General features: G+C 44.8%; 1 protein-coding gene and 1 non-coding gene across 2 annotated transcripts in view; both read right to left on the bottom strand.

Moving 5' to 3' along the window:
• LOC126484489 (neural-cadherin-like) overlaps positions 1–24,798 on the bottom strand; it is a 351,697-nt gene that overhangs the window by 75,593 nt on the left and 251,306 nt on the right. The gene's annotated exons all lie outside the window — the stretch shown is intronic.
• LOC126485523 (5.8S ribosomal RNA) lies at positions 24,189–24,343 on the bottom strand. Its single transcript, XR_007587997.1, has one exon. It is a non-coding gene; the product is annotated as a 5.8S ribosomal RNA (ribosomal RNA).

Genomic DNA, 24,798 nt, shown 5'->3' with positions numbered 1-24,798 from the left:
AAAGATGGGTAAATGCATAAATAACCCGAAAACGATGTAAATGGGTAAGCTCCCTCAAGCGCAGTAGCTACTTGCGCCTTCTCCTGTTTTCGAGTATCTGCTGCTTCCTAGACAGCTTACGAAGTTCAGAGAGTCACCCACTACTTATGAATTACTCGCGGAATATCTTTTACTCCAAGTATTCCAAGTATCCTTGGCGCTTCTTTTTATTTGTTCAAAAGAAAGCAACATTCAACTGGTACGGATGTCGGATCGCGTACAGCGAAGGAAAGCGAAATCCTGGAGTGCCGCAGCAGGCGACCAGAAGTAAATTAGAATTCGGCGTGTAGACTATATAGGCTTATCGTTTTTAGTCTCTGTTAATAAAACCTTTTCTGAGGGACCCGTGTGGCATCAACATAAGATCATTAAAACACTGATCGTATTCTTGAGTTATTAATATAGTTGTTAATGTTATGAAGTTAGTTACACCCACAAGAGCAATAATTTCATCAACATTGCGTCGTTATTTCACACGCAGTTTTCCCCCGTAAATCTCCAATTACAATTAACTGGTTGCGTTAAACAATATTAGATACACTTCACACAACCCCAAAATCTTGCAGGGTCAATTTTTCTGTGATATTCCCTGATTTTTTAAATTTTACTATCACCCATGATTGGATTCTTTAAGTTATGATTATCTGTTCGTCTCATCCTTTTTTTTTTTTTTTTTGAGATTTCACAGACACATTTGAAGTGTCACAGAAGTCGCAGCTTAAGAAATGGTCCTACCCTCCGGCAGTGAATCGACACCAGATGTGGATCACAGGGAAGGGGGCCAATGGGTTATATCACCAAAAGCGTTTACATTTGTAAATAAAAAATAAAATAAGATAAAAAACACCCATCACGAAGGAATTATCCGAATGGGACGGAAAACGGTGGTTGTACTGTATATGTACAGACAAACTGATGATTACATTTTCAGAAAAAGTGGATGATTTATTCAAGACAAAGAGCTTCACAAATTGAGCAAGTCAGTAACGCGCTGGCACACCTCTTGGTCTTATGCAAGCAGTTATTCGGCTTGGCTTGATTGACAGAGTTCTTGGATGTCCTCCCCAAGAGGGATATGGTGCAAAATGGGGATATGGTGACAAATCCTGTCCAACCGGCGCGTTGAATCATGAAAATTCCGAGCTGGTTGAATGGTCCTAATTGGTAAGAGATCTGGCAACTTTGTTGGCCAACGAAGAGCTTGGCAAGCACGAACACAAGCCGTAGAAACTCTCCCCGTCTGCGGGCGGGCATTATCTTGCTGAAATGTAGCCACTGGATGGCTCGCCATGGAGAGCAACAAAACGGGCTTTTAATATCAGCGACTTACCGCAGTGCTGTAAGGGTGCTGCTATGAAACGAAATGACACTCAGACCATCACTCTTCGTTGTCGGGCCGTATGGCTGCTTGGTACCCCACCCCTGCTTAGGGCATCTCCCGATACTCCTTCGGCCTGGAATATAATTGTCTGGAGTAGAATTGTCTTCAGTGATGAGTACCTCGTCGAACTGAGCAACCATGACCACCGAAGACGTGTCTGGAAATGCCCCCGACAGTGGTGGGATACCAACTTGACTGTTGTCCGCCATACTGCCAGACAGCCAAGAGTGATGCTCTGGGGTGCCATTTCGTTTCATAGCAGAACCCCACCGGTTCTCATCCGGGCCACTCTTACAGCACAGTTGCCCTTCATAGTAAGCCATCCTTGGCTTACATTTCAGCAAAATAATGCTCGCCCGCATACGGGTACCGTTTCTAATGTTTGTCTTCGTGCTTGCCAAATCCTGCCTTGGCCAGCAGGGTCACCCGATCCCTCCACAATTGAGAATGTTTGGAGCATTGAGCATAGGGACCTCTAACCAACTTGGGATTTTGAAGATCTAACGCGCCAGCTGGTTAGAATTTGGCACGATATCCCTCAGGATGACATCTAACAGCTCCACTGATCAATGCCAAGCCGAATAACTGCCTGCGTAAGGGCCAGAGGTCGACCAAAAAATGAGATGGGGCCCCTCTACGCCCGCACCAACGTGGTGACCAGACCAAAAGTTCTACTGTCACCTCCGCCAACATGTTAGTTATCTAATAGGTGGATCACAGGATCTGGGCTGTGATGTTATCCGTGCGTCTGCGTAAGACTACGCATTAACACGGTCTATCAGGTGATAGATAGTGGACGAAACACGAATAAGGGTAGCAATTTGAAGAGCAGAGGGAAAAAAGTGCCAAGGCTCGTGCCGTGGGAAAAAAACCGTGGCAAGCGATGGCGATGTATCCCAGTGCTGTTGACGTGTTCCACTTGTGAGGGTCTTTCTCTCAAATAAATCATCCGATTTTTCTGAAACTGTAATCATTTGTTTTCCTGTACATGCTTGTCACATTTACCCATTTCCGTCAAATTCGGATATTTGCTTCGTGGTGCGTCGTTCTTTGTCATACAGCGCATTTTTAAATAAATAAGTTTCTAAGTTTTTCAAATAATAGCATGGAAACTAGTCTAAAAATGGCAAACAGTTGTAGAAAAATACAAGCTACATTTAAAGCAGGATACTCTCCATACGCGTGCTCGAATGTTTGCCTATATGAATTCGCTTGCGATGTGATCGGCTCCAGAGAAATTAGAGCCAGAAAAAAGTGCCCATTCATAGGCTGACCGTGCCAAATGCTAGCAGTTAACTCCTCAAGTAAAACCAGCAAACCATATGAAGTTGCACAAAGCGAGACATAAAGGATAAGCCCCCCCCCCCCCTCCAAAGAAAAATAACAGACAAATCTACTTTCCCGAACGACAGCGGAAACAATTGAAAGAAAACTCATCCTCTCGCCCCCCCACCCCCCACCCCCCACCCAGTCATAGTTCGGGTACGCTACGATTATATACTGTATATTATGACGCTGTCAAAGCTGTGAATTCGGGAGGACGACGGCTCAATCCCGTCTCCAGCCATCCTGATTTAGGTTTTTTCCCTAAATCGTTTCAGGCAAATGCTGGGATGGTTCCTTTCAAAGGGCACGGCCGATTTCCTTCCCCATCCTTCCCTAACCCAAGCTAGCGCTCTGTCTCTAATGACCTCGTTGTCGACGGGACGTTAAACAACACTAACCTAACCCTAACCTCAAAGCTGTGACAGTTTACTGGTATTCTAAATCTTAAACTGATTGCGCGACTGCTACGGTCGCAGGTTCGAATCCTGCCTCCGGCATGAATGTGTGTGATGTCCTTAGGTGAGTTAGGTTTAAGTAGTTCTAAGTTCTAGGGGACTGATGACCTCAGATGTTAGGTCCCATAGTACTCAGAGCCAAATTTGTTGCATGATACGGAACCATCTAAAATTATCGGCTGAATAACTTTTAAAGTAGGGTGACAGCAAATTTCATTTCGGGGAAGGAGGTGAAAATAAGAAGTGGTGGTTACTCTCCCTCTCTCTCTCTTTCTGTGCCACCCCTCCCTCCTTCCCCGCTACCTCCCCCTCCCTCCCTGAATCCTGGATGCGCGTGCGTCGGGTCAGCACAACAGCAGATAAATGCCGTCTGGCCTGTGAGACAACTGAGCGTTGTTTGGTGGGCAGTGGCACAGTTAATGCAATGAAAACATTATTAGTGCCAACGAAGTCAGTATCAACAACGATTTTAGCCGCCGTGGATTCTGTGGCCTTTTAAATTTCTTCTGGGAAGGGAACAAACGTCAGACTTCACTACAAACGGTACGACGACAGAAACAAACATTTAAGAAAAGCATACTGACGCGTTGCTTGCCGAAACACGACATGCAGTATGAGTCTCTCTTCCTGGCTGCTGTTCTTTGTGGCCAACTGTCATTCGCGATTATTTTATTCCATTCGTTGAAACATAGTATAGCTGAATGTTGAAGCATACCTACGAAGAGCAAAGAAGCTCTCTTTTATTCCGTCGCTCCAATGCCATGTTCGTGAAGTATTTGTCTTCAGCTACAGCTTAGTACCATTACCCACAGACACTATCTGATCAAAGGCATCGGGAGTACAGAGATGACCACAGGATGTCACAAGGGACGGGCCCAGCAGTATAAAAGGAGGCGGGGAGTTCTGCGTTGACGGTATAGAAATAGTAACAGCAGAACGGATAGGTCAGCAGGGCTCTGTGACTTCGAGCGTGGGCTAGCCACTGCATGTTACCCGAGTAACAATTCCATCAGGATCATTTCAGTCCTTCTAAATCTGCCCAAGTCGACTGTTGGTGATGTGACTGTGAAGCGGAAACTGTGAGGTAACGGGCGAGTCGTCGCGCCCTGAAAATGTCCTAAGTTCGGAGGAAGCAGTGGACGCACGGGTTCGGCAGGTCGACCACGTGCTGCCAGACGCTGGCCGAAGCAAGAGGGGTCCAGCCGCGTGGCTGGGAATTCCATGGTGACGCTATATTGATGAAGGAGACACGCCGGGAGTGCCAAATATGGCGGACTTTGTGAAGCCTTAAAGGCAGACATTTCATAGTTCGTATAGAAATTAATAGTAGCCAGATGAATCATGATACCCCAAAAAGAAACAGGTACATTACTATTATTTGCACGACGATTCTGATGGTGTAATCAGATTTTCAATATCTTTATTAGTTTAAAGTTTAGTATCTGCCGGTAAACTATACAAGTAACACCCAGCAACGAATTTCCAAACTATAAACGCTTCATCTGATTTTGTCTGTCACTGTGTCCTCAGAAAGCTATTACTGTAAACCGAAATTGGTATGAATTACAGGCATGTAACTTAAATAGTACATGAGCTATTGGAGGTCAAAGTGGCCGATTACTATCGATCGCGACAGGCCATAAGTACTCCACAGTTACACGAAAAAACGATAGCAGCATGCTTATAAGTATATTTATTCATCTATGTCTTTGTTAATATCCGATCTATACTACTCATGAAGAAATTGGTTAAACATTTACTCTGTTTTAGAAAGCACAGAGACTTCAGGCTACCGGTCTACCTTTGGTTCAATTCCCTTGATATACACTACTGGTCATTAAAATTGGTATACCAAGAAGAAATGCAGATGATAAACAGACAAATATATTATACTACAACTGACATGTGATTAAATTTTCACGCAATTTGGGTGCATAGATCCTGAGACATCAGTACCCAGAACAACCACCTCTGGCCGTAATAACGGCCTTGATACGCCTGGGCATTGAGCCAAACAGAACTTGGATGGCGTGTACAGGTACAGCTGCCCAAGCAGCTTCAACACGATACCACAGTTCGTCAAGAGTAGTGACTAGCGTATTGTGACGAGCCAGTTGCTCGGCCACCATTGACCAGACGTTTTCAATTGGTGAGAGATCTGGAGAATGTGCTGGCCAGGGCAGAAGTCGAACATTTTCTGTATCCAGAAAGGCCCGTACAGGACCTGCAACATGCGGTCGTGCATTATCCTGCTGAAATGTAGAGTTTCGCAGGGATCGAATGAAGGGTAGAGCCACATCTGAAATGTAACGTCCACTGTTCAAAGTGCCGTTAGTACGAACAAGAGGTGACCGGGACGTGTAACGAATGGCACCCCATACCATCACGCCGGGTGATAGGCCAGTATGGCGATGACGAATACTCGCTTCCAATGTGCGTTCACCGCGATGTCGCCAAACACGGATGTGACCATCATGATGCTGTAAATAGAACCTGGATTCATCCGAAAAAATGACGTTTTGCCATTCGTGCACCCAGGTTCGTCGTTGAGTACACCATCGCAGGCGGTCTTGTCTGATATCCAGTGTCAAGGGTAACCGCAGCCATGGTCTCCGAGCTGATAGTCCATGCTACTGCAAACGTCGTCGAAGTGTTCGTGCAGATGGTTGTTGTCTTGCAAACGTCCCCATCTGTTGACTCAGGGATGGAGACGTGGCTGCACGATCCGTTTCAGCCATGCGAATAAGATGCCTGTCATCTCGACTGCTAGTGATACGAGTCCGTTGGGATCCAGCAAGGCGTTCCGTATTATCCTCCTGAACCCATCGATTCCATATTCTGCTAACAGTCATTGGATCTTGATCAACGCGAGCAGCAATGTCGCGATATTTGAACCGCAATCGCGATAGGGTACAATTCGACCTTTATCAAAGTCGGAAACGTGACGGTTCGCATTTCTCCTCCTTACACGAGGCATCACAACAACGTTGCAGCAGGCAACGCCGGTCAGCTGCTGTTTGTGTATGAGAAATCGGTTGAAAACTTTCCTCATTTCAGCACGTTACAGGTGTCGCCACCGGCGCCAACCTTGTGTGAATGCTCTGAAAAGCTAATTATTTGGATATCACAGCATCTTCTTCCTGTCGGTTAAGTTTCGCGTCTGTAGCACGACATCTTCGTGGTGTAGCAGTTTTAATGGCCAGTAGAGTATGTTTATTTAATTTGTTTATGTGTCTAATAAAGGGTGTTAGAGCGTGTTTATGGTCCAGCCGTAGGAACATTTATTTAATTTCAAGTTATTTAAATGTAACTCCAGTATTTCGTGTGTTTCATTATGTTTGTGTGGGTGCGTTAGCTTTAAGACATGGCGCGAGCGCTCTAGCTCACCACAGCGCTCGTGAATGGAGAGACTTGATGGAAGCGGGAGAAGAGCATCGTTTCGAGAGAGGACAGAGGAGTTCGGAGAGTAAGGGACGGGACACGGAAAGTGCTGCACGCGACGGCACGACGGACGCGGGGTCGGCGGAAAGTGGACAGTGGAGCAGTCTGCGCGTGGTCGCGGAGGATAGAAATGTTTCGGAGTGCCGACTTGCGGTCTTGTGTGATTTCCGTGGCTTTTTCAGTGAAGATGTAGTATGCGTTCAGAAGTGAATATCTCGCTAGCTATGTTGTTGATCATAACTAATTACGTGAAGTAGGAATCTATTGCTTCCCTGTTATTCAACTTATTTTTGTCCGCCACGGTAGCTGAGTGGACAGCGCGCCGGCTTGTCATGCCGGGGGCCCGGTTTCGATTCCCGGCTGAGTTGGAGATTTTTCTCTACTCAGAGACTGGGTGTTTGTGTTGTCCTAATCATCATCATTTCATCCTCATCGACGCGCAAGTCGCCGAAGTGACGTCACCTCAAAAGACTTGCACCAGGCGATCAGGTTTACCCACCGGGGCCGGCCGAAGTGGCCGTGCGGTTAAAGGCGCTGCAATCTGGAATCGCAAAACCGCTACTGTCGCAGGTTCGAATCCTGCCTCGGGCATGGCTGTTTGTGATGTCCTTAGGTTAGTTAGGTTTAACTAATTCTAAGTTCTAGGGGACTAATGACCTCAGCAGTTGAGTCCCATAGTGCTCAGAGCCATTACCCACCGGGAGGCCCTCGCCGCACGACATTTCATTTCAACTTATATTTTACTTCATTGCTGGATCATCGACACCAATAAATGTTTTGCAGAAATATACCGCATTCTCAAAAGTACTTATACTATCATCTTCATCATTTAAAGTCGTTAAGATAGTACCTCCAGATTTTATTTAATTGCAATCTTTCATTTATATATTTATATGTTACTTTCATAATTCGCAATTTCCGAGTGATAGAAACCTTCGACCATTCGGTTCATGTGTGTATTCTTATCGTATACTGTACACTCAGCAGTATTTGGCCTGTAAAGCGGCAACTACGTATCCTAGCCCCTAGACAACGAAACCAGCCTAAACTTTTAATATTGCAACTCTGAGTCAGAGGGTGCGTAGTTGAGGGACACCAACATCACTTTCATTTCATCATTACTTTAAAGCCCGCAAAACGCGGAGGAATATCACAGCAGGCCTCATATACTGGCGGACGGGGACCGTTGAGCACTGCTAAGCACTAGGGATGGCTTAAAAAAAAAAAAAAAAAAAAAAAACGCGTGAAATTAGTGGAAGGAATTACTCGTGAATTTCATAGTGCTGCTAATACCCTTGATAGAACAGTAAATAAGCTTAGGGAGTTCAAAAAGAAGCGTACAGTGGTGCAACAGCTCCTCATAAGCCACACATTTCTGAGTCAGTGTTAAGCAACACTTGAAATGGTGTACAGAACTACTCCCATGGACAGTGGATGACTAGAAACGAGGGACTTGGAGTGATGAATCACGCTATACACCGTGAAAATCCGATGGAAGGGTAGGCTCTAAGCACTATGGGACTTAAATTCTGAGGTCATCAGTGCCCTAGAACTTAGAACTACTTAAACCTAACTAGCCTAAGGACATCACACACATCCATGCCCGAGGCAGGATTCGAACCTGCGACCGTAGCAGCAGCGCGGTTCCGGACTGAAGCGCCTAGAACGGCCCGGCCACAGCGGCCGGCGGATGGGTAGAGTTTCGATAATGCCTGGAGAGCGTTGCTTTCCATCCCATCATGTGGAATGCCACTAGTGAAGTACGGAAGACGTGGCGATACGGGATGGAGATGTTTTTCGGGGTTAGGATGTAGTCTCTCTACTGCGCTTTACGCTGAATGCGGGAGGATATAAACACATTTTACACCATTGTGTACTACGTACAGAACACGAACAGTTGGGAGACAATTATTGAGCCGGCCGGGATGGCCGAGCGATTCTAGATACTATAGTCTGGAACCACACGACCGCTACGGTCGCAGGTTCGAATCCTGTCTCGGGCATGGATGTGTGTGCTGTCCTTAGGTTAGTTAGGTTTAAGCAGTTCTAAGTTCTAGCGGACTGATGACCTCAGCAGTTAAGTCCCATAGTGCCAGAGCCATTTGAACCAATTTGAACAATTATTGATCGTATCAGAATGACAATAAACCTGTTATACATTTGAAGCGCCAAATAAACTGGTATAGGTATACATATTCAAATAAACAGATATGTAAACAGGCAGAATACGGCGCTGTCGTTGACAACAAGTGTCTGGTGCAGTTGTTAGATCTGTTACTGCAGCCACAGTGGCAGGTTACCAAGATTTAAGTGAGTTTGAACGTGATGTTACAGTCGGCGCACGAGCAACGGGGCATAGCATATCCGAGGCAGCGATAATAATAATAATAATAAGCGTATGGCATTGGTGGCCGAGAGACCCCTCGCGGGGCGATTCGGCCGCTGCTCCACAAGTTCTATAACGCCACTACGGCGACTTGCGAGGGAAAGGAGGATGAAATGATGATGAAAGACACACAACACCCAGTCATCTCGAGGCAGAGAAAATAACTGACCCCGCCGGGAATCGAGCCCGGGACCCCGTGAGCGAGAAGCGAGAACGCTACCGCAAGACCACGAGCCGCGGACGAGGCAGGAATGACCTGCGAATTTTCCCGTACGACCATTTCACGAATGTACCAAGAATATCAGGAATCCGGTGAAACATCAAATCTCCGACATCGCTGCAAGAACGGTACCAACGACGACTGAAGAGAATCGTTCGATGTGACAGAAGTGCAACCCTTCCGCAAACTGCTGCAGATTTCAATGCTAGGCCATCAACAACTGTCAGCGTGCGAACCATTCAACAAAACATCATCGATATGGGCTTTCGGAGCCGAAGGCCCACTCGTGTACCCTTGATGACAGCACGACACAAAGCCGTGCGCCTCGCCTGGCCTCGTCAACACCGACATTGGACTGTTGATGACTCGAAACATGTTACCTAGTCGGACGAGACTCGTTTCAAATTGTATGGAACGGATGGAGGTGTAGGGGTATGGGAACAACCTCATGAATCCATGGACCATGGGGAGTGAAGCTGGCGGAAGCTCTCTAAGGGTGTGGAGCATGTGCAATTGCAGTTATATGGGAGACCTGATACGTCTAGATACGACTCTGACTGGTGACACGTACGTAAGCTTTCTGTCTGATTACCTGCATCCATTTGTGTCCATTGTGCGTTCCGATGGATTTGGGCAATTTCAGCAGGACAAGGCGACAACCCACAAGCCCAGAATTGCTACAGAGTGCCTCCCGGAACACTCTTCTGAGTTTAAACACTTCCATTGGCCACCAAAGTCCCCAGGCATGAACATTATTGAGCATATCAGGGATGCCTTGCAACGTACTGTTCAGAAGAGGTCTATACTCCCTCATACTCTTACGGATTTATGGACGGCCCTAAAGGATTCATGGTGTCAATTCCCTCTAGCACTACTTCAGACATCAGTCGAGACCATGCCACAACATGTTGCGGCATTTCTGCCCGCTCGCGGGGGCCCTACAAGATACTAGCCACGTGTACCAGTTTCTGTGGCTTTTCAGTGTAAAACAGCATTTGTGAGGCAATGGCTTGTGGACAAGTGGACTGACCTACCCAGGGGTCAGACTTTAACCAAATGGAACTCCTATGGGATGTTCGAATGTCGACTTCGGTTCACACCCAAGCTGCTAACGTAACTATCTCCTCTACTTTCGGCTCCAGGAGGAGACAGGGCTGCCATCCCTCCACAGACATTCGGACACTTCATTGAAACTATCCCCATCAGAGTTCAGTCCGTCATAAAACCGCAGAATGGACATTGCTAGATGTGCTGATATTTTTTATCGGATAGTGTATGAGGTGTTTGAGAAAAGTAATGACACAGATTTTTTTATCTACCAAACTTTACATTTTTTTTCAAACAACAATATTGTCACCTTCAAAGTAGTCCCCTCCGGCAACTATACAGTCGCTGTTCCCAGTCTAGGTAGCAGCGCTGAAAGGCTTCAACTGGTAGGGCCTTTAACAAGTCGGTCATATTCTTTTGAATTTTCTCCAGAGTCTCAAAATGATGACCTTTGCGGACATTTTTCAATTTCGGGAGAAGAAAGAAGTCACAAGGACTTATAACAGATGAGTAGTGGAGCTTTCAAACTACAAAAATGGTTCTAATGGCTCTAAGCATTATGGGCCTTAGCATCTGAGGTCATCCGTCCCCTAGACTTAGAACTACTTAAACTAACTAATCTAAGGACATCACACACATCCATGCCCAAGGCAGGATTCGAACCTGCGGCCGTAGCAGCAGCGCGGTTCCGGACTGAAGAGCCTAGAACCGCTCGGCCACAGCGGCTGGCAAGCAAACTACAGGAATGCCTTTTGATGCCAAACATTCCGTGATGAAAGTGGCCATATGACATGGGTGTTGTCATAATGCAGCATCTTCTTGTGTGCAATGTCCGGTCGCACTCAATTCATCCTTTTCCAGAACCTTCAAGGACATCTGCGTAAAATACTTGGTTAACAATTTGTCCCGGAGGAACAAATTCGTCATCCATGATTCCCCTATTTTCAAGAAAGGAAATCAGGATTGTTTTGGGGCTTGATTTGCTCACTGCAGCTTTTTTCGATCGAGGAGATGTCTCAGTGTGCCATTACTCACTTTGTCGCTTTGTCTCAGGATCGTACTCAAAAATCCATGATTCATCACGTGTGATCACACGAGTGAACCATTCGTGGTCATTGGCAGTCCTCTCAAGAAGATCAACAAACAGTTTCTTCGATTGTCCTTCTGCTCAGTTTTGAGGTTTTTTTCGGCACCATTTTGACGCAAACCTTTCGCAGTCGGAAATCTTCAGTTAAAAATTTAATGTACAGTGAAAGTGTTTAAGTTTAACAAGTCACCCTTTGTCCGTATTCTTAAACGTCGGTCTTATCTCACAAGAGCATGCACACGTCCGACGTTTCGACGTTTTCGTCGGTTTTTGAAGTTAAAGGTCTCCCTGAGAAAGGTTCACCATTAATGTGTTCTCGTCCATCCAAAAATGACTCGTGTCAGACAAAAACTTGTGCTCTTGATAAGGAATGCTCCCCATAGACCTGTATCAAATTTTCAAAGGTCGTACTCGAGGAGTCCCCTAGTCTAACACAAAACTTGATGGCATAACGTAGCTGAAAATTCCGCTTTTCCATTTTCTTAACACACAACAAAAACAAAACTTTACTGACGGCATTCTCAAAAACCACACGTGGCTGTACGAAGCTCCAACTTGGACTCAGCACCTTGAAGGGATGAACACGCCTGTCTACACAAGCAGAAAAACACAGCGTTGCCAGATCGCTCGCAGTGTTGTCAGTGTCATTATTTTTCTCACACACGTCGTATGCTGGATTCATGTTTGGAAATGTCCTTACGGGAATCAGCAAATGGAGTAGTGTTGGCTGGTACTTCATGACTCGACAGCGAGAAAAGCAGCAGCGTAAGTCAAGGAGAGCTGGACCACTGGGTGTGACGGACAATGGCGTATTTCATAAATGCGCCACGGGGCAGCTCCAGCTACTTGCGAGGAAGCTCCTTAGTGAACAACATGGTGCAGAGGTGTTGGTGTCATCTTCGTCTTACTTCTGGACAAAAATCATATTCTCTATTCTGTTAAGTCGAAGAGTTTTATCGTGTAGTTACACAATTTTAGTATTAATACCTAGTCTGCATAATACTGCTAGCTTGACAAATGTGTAGGATCGAAAATAACATAAAATGACCATCGAGTTCGCTGCTTACCGGTGGAAGTCGGGGTGGTATATATCTCCCAGAGAATGTACCGCTTGTTTTAGTGTGAGAGAGATGGAACCCAATTAAATTTAGCTTCAAAGCATTTGCAGCACTCCCATTGTAGACGGCGGCAGTCTCAGACTATGCTTATTTGTCGGAAGCTGTACCAACAAGTGGACCAACAAAATCTCACACACAGGCCAACCAAACACTTCAGAGCTCATCAAAAGATCTACTGAACATAGGCACATCAAAAGAGTAGAATTATCTGCACAAGTCAAATTCCTTTGCTGACACAACTTCGCTCCTCTCCCACTGAACCTAAAACTTTCAAGATTGCCATCTCAGAACTGACTACTCCTAATCCAACACAGACAAAACTTTTGGATGGAATATCACTTGTTCCTTCTATTGGTAAAACCATGAATTTTAAGAGGAAGGCAGTAACTGTATCCAGAAGGCTAAACTCTGCTGGAAATATTGAAACTGTAAAGAAGGGGAGGAATAATAAAAGGAAGGGAAAAGAAAAATAGCACAAAAAGATCACCAAAGGGAAGTACTAGTGATGAGAAAAACAGACCGAAGAAGTTAAAAAAGAAAAAAGATATTGCAAATAGATCACCGTGTTCATCGGATGCAGACATTGCATAGGATTACGAAAATAATTTTGATGAGTGGGATGAGAATGAACGCATTGGGTGTGGTGAAATCTATTACGGAACTAGTAAAGATCACGATTGGATTCAGTATATTTTCTGTTCACGATGGCCACATGAACATTGGTTCAAATGGCTCTGAGCACTATGGGACTTAACATCTGGGGTCATCAGTCCCCTAGAACTTAGAATTACTTAAATCTAACTAACCTAAGGACATCACACACATCCATGCCCGAGGCAGGATTCGAACCTACGACCGTAGCAGTCGTGCGGTTCCGGAATGAAGCGCCTAGAACCGCGCGGCCACCACGGCCGACTTCACATGAATATTGTTCAACATTTGCTAATAAGTGTAACTGCTGCAGTGAAAGAAAGACAAGCTAATGCTTGAACAAAACCAACATCTCATTATAAAAGGCAGTGCTCAGTCAAGATTTACGAAAAAACTGATAAAGTTGTTTTGAGTTAAAATATTTAACAGTATAATTCTGTATTCATTAGACCATATTCCAAATACAAATATGAAATTATGATTAACACTATTCGCCATGTACAGTCATTTTTCTATGTTATATGACCCTATCTTTCCCAGTAGACAGGTCCATCTCACCCACACGCCTAAGGGTGTATGTATATTTTCATTTCATCACATCTCTTGAATTTTAAGTGACATTGCCTTATTAACACACTGTCCTTAAGTTTATATGGCGCTCTATACGAATATGCTGCCAGAAGTGAAAAAAAAATGAAAAACATAAATTGTAATCTGAAGGATAAAAGTGGTCCAACTCTCCCGGATTTGTCCCCTGTCTTTGTGTAGATACAGATCTAAAAATTCGAGATATGGCTTTGATTGCCTAATGGGCTGTATCAAAATGGCATTCTCGTTTTTCATGAGGCAAGTACTTATGATCTCAGCCGCGCGGTTTAAGGCGTCATGTCACGGATTGCGCGGTCCCTCCCGCCGGAGGTTCGAGTCCTCCCTCGGGCATGGGTATGTCCGTTGTTCTTAGCATAAGTTAGTTTAAGTAGTGTGTAAGTCTAGGGACCGATGATCTCAGCAGTTTGGTCCCTTAGAAACACACACACACACACACACACACACACACACACACACACACACACATACACACACTTATGACCTATGAAATAAATGTTGGAGGTGACAAGGTGAAGATGGCGACAGAACTGTGAATAGTTATAGATAAATACAGTTTTAGTGAGATAAGTACATAAGATAGGTTTAAACTGGTTACATGAAGGTAAATCAGAGGTTTTGTTAGCAACAGCCGCTGGCAAATAGTCAGTACCTAAAGCTAAGTTTTGCTTTCCATGTTAGGATTTTTCCATACTTGTTGTAAACAATGTTCTTTATAATTTTAGGAGGTGGCATGGAAATTTAATAGTTTTGTAGGGTGCTTATCCACGACCACGCAACGTAGAACTGACAAACAGTTGTGTGTCACGTCAGCTCCTGCGATTTACTTATCGCCACTGAGAAACACAATTTGAAGGGAAACTGCAGAATCTTCAAATCAAAGGGAAGGTCGCCGCAGACCGATGCAATCCGTGGCGCAACTGAGCAGATCCGGTTAAAAAAGTAGCCTGGGCTACATTATTACGTAGAGCTTTAACGTCATCCTAACATCAATGAGATTTTCCGTGGTTCTAAAGTTATCAGCAGCATCACAAGTAACAACATGAAGTATACGCATATGGTATTGGGAGCCAACTATATTTTGTTCAAACTTTTTCAAAGCAACTAACTGCTGCGTCTGTATTCACACTGCTTATATTGAACTGTAAATCATATCTTCCGCTTAGAAGGATTTCAGAAGTATATGACTGATTACATATGCTTGGTATTTTTAAAAAAATTAAGTACGAATGGCTGTACCACAGTACATTCAATAGGCGACGACAGGGTAAGTTTTGTCTTCAGTTTCTGAACTTTAATCATTACAACTCGTTCGGTATAGCTAGCACTTGGCCTGTTTTTACATTGTTACTGTTCCCTATTTAAGCTAAATGTATCAAAACTGATCGGCTGACATTGTACCTCTCAAATGTTCTCTCACACTGTTTACATTACTTAATATTTGCCATCGATTGTACTATTTATTAGAACATCCACTACTACAATATCGACCTTAAGTTATTTCCACGTGGTTACACTTGCAATCAGTATCTACATCATGGTGAGACATACGTACATGTTTAAAAATAAAAACAAAATCACTAGCTTGTTGGAAATTCAGCAGTAGTCAACGTTACTAAAAAGGACAGCATTACTAAAAAGAATATAAATGAGGTGTGCCCCTATGGCTCGAGCCAGTCTTTGTTATATACACAATTTGTATAAAGTATAAACTGTACCATCACGTTACGAGTACACGTCCTACAACAAACAGATAAATGGAACACTTAATTAATTTTTACCGGTTTGTGAAGGGCGGGATAAAAACTCGCGAAACTAGATTCGTGCTTATTGCACATGTCAGGAACAAACACCGTACTGGTCAAAACAGGCGGTAATCAACTTCAACGTCTTTACGTCATTTCCAAGGACTACATTTACGGCGCATACACGCTTCTTGACACAAAGTCTTTGATAGCGTAGACAAATATATTCCAAGGCGCTAAGCTTAAGGTAATGGGAAAACCAGGGTTACCACACCGTATTACCCTCGGTAAAAAAAATACACACTTCTATAAACTAGAATATACAGGGTTATTACAAATGATTGAAGCGATTTCACAGCTCTACAATAACTTTATTATTTGAGATATTTTCACAATGCTTTGCACACACATACAAAAACTCAAAAAGTTTTTTTAAGCATTCACAAATGTTCGATATGTGTCCCTATAGTGATTCGGCAGACATCAAGCCAATAATCAAGTTCCTCCCACACTCGGCGCAGCATGTCCCCATCAATGAGTTCGAAAGCATCGTTGATGCGAGCTCGCAGTTCTGGCACGTTTCTTGGTAGAGGAGGTTTAAACACTGAATCTTTCACATAACCCCACAGAAAGAAATCGCATGGGGTTACGTCAGGAGAGCGTGGAGGCCATGACATGAATTGCTGATCATGATCTCCACCACGACCGATCCATCGGTTTTCCAATCTCCTGTTTAAGAAATGCCGAACATCATGATGGAAGTGAGGTGGAGCACCATCCTGATGAAAGATGAAGTCAGCGCTGTCGGTCTCCAGTTGTGGCATGAGCCAATTTTCCAGCATGTCCAGATACACGTGTCCTGTAACGTTTTTTTCGCAGAAGAAAAAGGGGCCGTAAACTTTAAACCATGAGATTGCACAAAACACGTTAACTTTTGGTGAATTGCGAATTTGCTGCACGAATGCGTGAGGATTCTCTACCGCCCAGATTCGCACATTGTGTCTGTTCACTTCACCATTAAGAAAAAATGTTGCTTCATCACTGAAAACAAGTTTCGCACTGAACGCATCCTCTTCCATGAGCTGTTGCAACCGCGCCCAAAATTCAAAGCGTTTGACTTTGTCATCGGGTGTCAGGGCTTGTAGCAATTGTAAACGGTAAGGCTTCTGCTTTAGCCTTTTCCGTAAGATTTTCCAAACCGTCGGCTGTGGTACGTTTAGCTCCCTGCTTGAACGCGTGCGGGCAAGTTTCACGCGTAGCCCGCGGAAGTCGACGAATAACGTCGACTTCCGCGGGCTACCGTGAAACTTGCCCGCACGCGTTCAACCGTTTCTTCGCTCACTGCAGGCCGACCCGTTGATTTCCCCTTACAGAGGCATCCAGAAGCTTTAAACTCCGCATACCATCGCCGAATGGAGTTAGCAGTTGGTGGATCTTTGTTGAACTTCGTCTTGAAGTGTCGTTGCACTGTTATGACTGACTGATGTGAGTGTATTTCAAGCACGACATACGCTTTCTCGGCTTCTGTCGCCATTTTGTCTCACTTCGCTCTCGAGCACTCTGGCGGCAGAAACCTGAAGTGCAGCTGCAGCCGAACAAAACTATGAGTTTTTCTACGTATCTACATCTACATCTACATTGATACTCCGCAAGCCACCCAACGGTGTGTGGCGGAGGGCACTTTACGTGCCACTGTCATTACCTCCCTTTCCTGTTCCAGTCGCGTATGGTTCGCGGGAAGAACGACTGTCTGAAAGCCTCCGTGCGCGCTCTAATCTCTCTAATTTTACATTCGTGATCTCCTCGGGAGGTATAAGTAGGGGGAAGCAATATATTCGATACCTCATCCAGAAACGCACCCTCTCGAAACCTGGCGAGCAAGCTACACCGCGATGCAGAGCGCCTCTCTTGCAGAGTCTGCCACTTGAGTTTATTAAACATCTCCGTAACGCTATCACGGTTACCAAATAACCCGGTGACAAAACGCGCCGCTCTTCTTTGGATCTTCTCTATCTCCTCCGTCAACCCGACCTGGTACGGATCCCACACTGATGAGCAATACTCAAGTATAGGTCGAACGAGTGTTTTGTAAGCCACCTCCTTTGTTGATGGACTACATTTTCTAAGCACTCTCCCAATGAATCTCAACCTGGTACCCGCCTTACCAACAATTAATTTTATATGATCATTCCACTTCAAATCGTTCCGTACGCACACTCCCAGATATTTTACAGAAGTAACTGCTACCAATGTTTGTCCCGCTATCATATAATCATACAATAAAGGATCCTTCTTTCTATGTATTCGCAATACATTACATTTGTCTATGTTAAGGGTCAGTTGCCACTCCCTGCACCAAGTGCCTATCCGCTGCAGATCTTCCTGTATTTCGCTACAATTTTCTAATGCAGCAACTTCTCTGTATACTACAGCATCATCCGCGAAAAGCCGCATGGAACTTCCGACACTATCTACTAGGTCATTTATATATATTGTGAAAAGCAATGGTCCCATAACACTCCCCTGTGGCACGCCAGAGGTTACTTTAACGTCTGTAGACGTCTCTCCATTGATAACAACATGCTGTGTTCTGTTTGCTAAAAACTCTTCAATCCAGCCACACAGCTGGTCTGATATTCCGTAGGCTCTTACTTTGTTTATCAGGCGACAGTGCGGAACTGTATCGAACGCCTTCCGGAAGTCAAGAAAAATAGCATCTACCTGGGAGCCTGTATCTAATATTTTCTGGGTCTCATGAACAAATAAAGCGAGTTGGGTCTCACACGATCGCTGTTTCCGGAATCCATGTTGATTCCTACATAGTAGATTCTGTGTTTCCAGAAATGACATGATACGCGAGCAAAAAACATGTTCTAAAATTCTACAAGAGATCGACGTAAGAGATATAGGTCTATAGTTTTGCGCATCTGCTCGACGACCCTTCTTGAAGACTGGGACTATCTGTGCTTTTTTCCAATCATTTGGAACCCTCCGTTCCTCTAGAGACTTGCGGTACACGGCTGTTAGAAGGGGGGCAAGTTCTTTCGCGTACTCTGTGTAGAATCGAATTGGTATCCCGTCAGGTCCAGTGGACTTTCCTCTATTGAGTGATTCCAGTTGCTTTTCTATTCCTTGGACACTTATTTCGATGTCAGCCATTTTTTCGTTTGTGCGAGGATTTAGAGAAGGAACTGCAGTGCGGTCTTCCTCTGTGAAACAGCTTTGGAAAAAGGTGTTTAGTATTTCAGCTTTACGCGTGTCATCCTCTGTTTCAATGCCATCATCATCCCGTAGTGTCTGGATATGCTGTTTCGAGCCACTTACTGATTTAACGTAAGACCAGAACTTCCTAGGATTTTCTGTCAAGTCGGTACATAGAATTTTACTTTCGAATTCAATGAACGCTTCACGCATAGCCCTCCTTACGCTAACTTTGACATCGTTTAGCTTCTGTTTGTCTGAGAGGTTTTGGCTGCGTTTAAACTTGGAGTGGAGCTCTCTTTGCTTTCGCAGTAGTTTCCTAACTTTGTTGTTGTACCACGGTGGATTTTTCCCGTCCCTCACAGTTTTACTCGGCACGTACCTGTCTAAAACGCATTTTACGATTGCCTTGAACTTTTTCCATAAACACTCAACATTGTCAGTGTCGGAACAGAAATTTTCGTTTTGATCTGTTAGGTAGTCTGAAATCTGCCTTCTATTACTCTTGCTAAACAGATAAACCTTCCTCCCTTTTTTTATATTCCTATTAACTTCCATATTCAGGGATGCTGCAACGGCCTTATGATCACTGATTCCCTGTTTTGTACATACAGAGTCGAAAAGTTCGGGTCTGTTTGTTATCAGTAGGTCCAAGATGTTATCTCCACGAGTCGGTTCTCTGTTTAATTGCTCGAGGTAATTTTCGGATAGTGCACTCAGTATAATGTCACTCGATGCTCTGTCCCTACCACCCGTCCTAAACATCTGAGTGTCCCAGTCTATATCTGGTAAATTGAAATCTCCACCTAAGACTATAACATGCTGAGAAAATTTATGTGAAATGTAGTCCAAATTTTCTCTCAGTTGTTCTGCCACTAATGCTGCTGAGTCGGGAGGTCGGTAAAAGGAGCCAATTATTAACCTAGTTCGGTTGTTTAGTGTAACCTCCACCCATAATAATTCACAGGAACTATCCACTTCTACTTCACTACAGGATAAACTACTACTAACAGCGACGAACACTCCACCACCGGTTGCATGCAATCTATCCTTTCTAAACACCGTCTGTACCTTTGTAAAAATTTCGGCAGAATTTATCTCTGGCTTAAGCCAGCTTTCTGTACCTATAACGATTTCAGCTTCGGTGCTTTCTATCAGCGCTTGAAGTTCCGGTACTTTGCCAACGCAGCTTCGACAGTTGACAATTACAATACCGATTGCTGCTTGGTCCCCGCATGTCCTGACTTTGCCCCGCACCCGTTGAGGCTGTTGCCCTTTCTGTACTTGCCCAAGGCCATCTAACCTAAAAAACCGCCCAGCCCACGCCACACAACCCCTGCTACCCGTGTAGCCGCTTGTTGCGTGTAGTGGACTCCTGACCTATCCAGCGGAACCCGAAACCCCACCACCCTATGGCGCAAGTCGAGGAATCTGCAGCCCACACGGTCGCAGAACCGTCTCAGCCTCTGATTCAGACCCTCCACTCGGCTCTGTACCAAAGGTCCGCAGTCAGTCCTGTCGACGATGCTGCAGATGGTGAGCTCTGCTTTCATCCTGCTAGCGAGACTGGCAGTCTTCACCAAATCAGATAGCCGCCGGAAGCCAGAGAGGATTTCCTCCGATCCATAGCGACACACATCATTGGTGCCGACATGAGCGACCACCTGCAGATGGGTGCACCCTGTACCCTTCATGGCGTCCGTAAGGACCCTTTCCACATCTGGAATGACTCCCCCCGGTATGCACACGGAGTGCACATTGGTTTTCTTCCCCTCTCTTGCTGCCATTTCCCTAAGGGGCCCCATTACGCGCCTGACGTTGGAGCTCCCAACTACCAGTAAGCCCACCCTCTGCGACTGCCCGGATCTTGCAGACTGAGGGGCAACCTCTGGAACAGGACAAGCAGCCATGTCAGGCCGAAGATCAGTATCAGCCTGAGACAGAGCCTGAAACCGGTTCGTCAGACAAACTGGAGAGGCTTTCCGTTCAGCCCTCCGGAATGTCTTTCGCCCCCTGCCACACCTTGAAACGACCTCCCACTCTACCACAGGTGAGGGATCAGCCTCAATGCGGGCAGTATCCCGGGCAACCACAGTCGTAGTCCGATCGGGGGATGCGTGGGACGAGCTGGCCGTCCCCGACAAACCCCCATCCGGACCCCCACAGTGATGCCCATTGGCAACAGCCTCAAGCTGTGTGACCGAAGCCAACACTGCCTGAAGCTGGGAGCGAAGGGATGCCAACTCAGCCTGCATCCGAACACAGCAGTTGCAGTCCCTATCCATGCTAAAAACTGTTTTGCAAAGAACGTCTGAAATAATCTACAGAGAGCGCAAACAAATCGACAAAATTTAAACGGTTATTAAAATACAAGATTGCCTAGTAAATGCAGTAATGCTGCTACTTGCGCACTGCTGACACTGCTCGGCGGCGGAAGGAGACTACGCGAATTTACACTATTCAGGTACTAAAACGCGATGCTACAACTCTCAAATACTATAATACGCCCGAAATTTATGAATTAAACAATGCAAGTACCAAAAACACGCAAAGAAATTAAGAATTAAACTATGTAACAAATGAGTGAGCTAGGAGTATACGACTTGCTGCTGCAGCTGCTTATCCAACGGCGGCAGGGAGCACATCAGTATCTGTAGAGTTTCGTGACCATATATCAATGAATGGAGCTACAGTGAAGTTATGAAATCGCTTCAATCATTTGTAATAGCCCTGTATTAATACTCGTACTATAAGGCCATGGCAGTGTATACAGTAACATAGTATAGTTAGAAAAGCTCATGCAGTGTATATTCTTGTGATCTGCGTATAATGTGCCATATATTGCACCAGTTAAAGGATCGGATATAAAGTGTGAGACTCGTACAGGTGTCACGCACAAATGAACCGTGCAATGCAAATATTTTCTTGTTTATCAGATATAGAAGCACAACCACCGTACTAATTATAGTAAAAAAAGAATCACCCTTACATTTGAATGTGACTAAAACACTTCAGGATGCTGCAATGGATATGTCATTTCTATTATTTTAGAAAGGTGTGCACGCTGTGGGCTAGAGCTATTGTTTTACCATATTTGACATTGTGGTTGTGCTTTTGCAAAAAAATGGTTCAAATGGCTCTGCGCACTATAGGACTTAACATCTGTGGTCATCAGTCCCCTAGAACTTATGTAAGTAGGCTGTTTAGGTTTTCTTATTGGTAACGCCACGTAGCGCTCTGTATGAAAATCACTGGCTGTGCTGTGTGCAGTCTGTGGCTAGTTTGCATTGTTGTCTGCCATTGTATTGTTGGGCAGCTGGATGTTAACAGCGCCTAGCGTTGCGCAGTTGGAGGTGAGCCGCCAGCAGTGGTGGATGTGGGGAAGTGAGATGGCGGATTTTTGAGAGCGGATGATCTGGACGTGTGTCCATCAGAAACAGTACATTTGTAAGAATGGATGTCACGAACTGCTATATAGCTTATGACTTTCTAACACTATTAAGGTAAATACATTGTTTGTTCTCTATCAAAATCTTTCATTTGCGAACTATGCCTATCAGTAGTTAGTGCATTCAGTAGTTAGACTCTTTTATTTAGCTGGCAGTATTGGCGCTCGCCGTATTGCAGTAGTTCGAGTAACGAACATTTTTGTGAGGTAAGTGATTCATGAAAGGTATAGGTTATTGTTAGTCAGGGCCATTCTCTTGTAGGGATTATTGAAAGTCAGATTGCGTTGCGCTAAAAATAGTGTGTGTCAGTTTAAACACAGTCATGTATAATTTTTCTAAGGGGACGTTTCACTTAGAACTACTGAAACGTAACTAACCTAAGGACATCATACACATCCATGCCCGAGGCAGGATTCGAACCTGCGACCGTAGCGGTCGCGCGGTTCCAGACTGTAGCGCCTAGAACCGCCCTGCCATCCCGGCCGCCTCATGTGCAGTAATCAAGAATCTATTTCATGAGTTTTTATCCCATCCGTCACATACCGGTAAAATTAGTTAAGAATGTTGCATTTACCTGTTTGTTCTTGATGTGTTCTCGTGACGTGATTGTATTTTGTACTTTATACAGATGGTGAACGTGACATAGGCTACACGAGTCGTAGAGGATCACATCATTTTCATTGCTTTTAGCCATGTAGATTACTGCTGCGTCTTCAGCAGGTGAGTAATTTTTACTTTATTTCTGATCTAGATTTTTCACGACAGTGCAGTAAAACGTTTATGTATTTTTGTCAGTTGTTACGTCCAGACACGATGTACATTTTGTTTGCAGCTGTAACCACTTGAAAATGACCTGCGGTCGAAACAGCAATAGTGAATATTGTAATAAACAGTACAGTCGATGATGAATACGAAGACATTTAAAAAATTCAATTAGACTGTGCTCCCACGACAAATACAAATCCCACATTTTTGGTGCATTTATAAACATCAGTACTACGACTTTTAGTGTTTCTCAATTTTCCAGCGAGATTTGTCTGTTTCAAATGTTGCCTATGGGACTGAATTTCTCAGGTTAAGAGGCATGGTTGAGGAAGTGTAGACAATCGATTTTTGTTGGCGCCTTAGTGACGATCCGAGTTGACGTGAGACATAAGAAAATGTATACCATAATCTTTATTGTTGCTCATAAAAACCTAATGAAGTAGAATTACCAGCTGGATCATCTAATGAGAAAATGTGGACCTCATCCGCCTCATTACCTAAATAATTTATCACAAATTGCCATTTTCTCACATGTTAACAAGTCATTACTCAACAACCTGTTTAAAGCTGGTCCATCACAGTTCGTTACCTTTACGTTTTCTTCTATTTTTCTAATGTTTATGGCTGAATGGTTCAAATGGCTCTGAGCACTATGCGATTTAACTTCTAAGGTCATCAGTCGCCTACAACTTACAACTAATTAAACCTAACTAATCTAAGGACATCACACAACACCCAGTTATAATTAACACACAGAAGGGAAGTAAGAGATGAAACTTCAAAAGTTGAGGGGATATGTTATTTCAATATTTACAGCATGGACTCAAATTTACAAAGTACTTGCCAGTATGAGCCCACTTACTAGTTTGATGTATTATCCTGTCTGACCTGAATCCATGCACTAAAAAATGTCGTTTGACTAGGGCCTCCCGTCAGGTAGACCATTCGCCGGGTGCAAGTCTGTCGATTTGACGCGACTTCGGCGACAAGGGCGTTGATAGGGATGAAATGATGATGATTAGGATAACACGACACCCAGTCCCGGTGCGGAGAAAATCTCTGACCCAGCCGGGAATCGAACCCGGGCCCTTAAGATTGACAGTCTGTCGTGCTGCCACTTTTTTTTCGTTGTGTTTGGTCGTTGTGTACGTCGCAAGACATCCTGTCAAGTTCGGTGGTTGATCCTTCCACTCAGTTTTTTATTACAGAGGCCAACCGGCTCTCTGACCGAACACGCTGAGCTACCGTGCCGGCTGACTTGTATACGTAGCTGGCCCTCAGCCAGACGTGTCCCGGGAACAGAATCCATGGACCGTAATGTGCGTTCGAAATGTCGATGTTCATGTGTCCTGCAGTTCACATGTCGACGCGCAATTTGCTGCGTTCTTCATCGACCCACGAGCTGAGTGATCCATCGTCCTGGGTGAACTACTCAGCTACTGGGAGCGGACACCTATGCACTAATCGGTTGGGAAGGGTGTCATGAAGCCGTCGTATCCTCTCCTGAGGCAAATTGGACCAAAGCTGTTGTAACCTGTCTTTAATATCCTGGATATTGTCACCTGGATGGATTTCACATCAGAGTTGGTTCAATGCATGTTTCTTTCGGGGGCAGATCTGGATATTGCGCTGGCCACTGGAGTACCTCAACATCATGCAGACAGTACATAGAGGCCGGCCGCTGTGGCCGAGTGGTTCTAGGCGCTTCAATCCGGAACCACGCTGCTGCTACGGTCACAGGTTCGAATCCTGCCTTGGGCATGGATGTGTGTGATGTCCTTAGGTTAGTTAGGTTTAAGTAGTTCTAAGTCTAGGGGACTGATGACCTCAGATGTTAAGTCCCATAGTGCTTAGAGCCTTTTGAACCAAGATCGTTGAGGC

Source organism: Schistocerca serialis, chromosome 6 (assembly GCF_023864345.2).
Source record: "Schistocerca serialis cubense isolate TAMUIC-IGC-003099 chromosome 6, iqSchSeri2.2, whole genome shotgun sequence".
Lineage (NCBI taxonomy): Eukaryota > Metazoa > Arthropoda > Insecta > Orthoptera > Acrididae > Schistocerca > Schistocerca serialis.
This window is presented reverse-complemented; position numbering and strand designations above follow the sequence as displayed.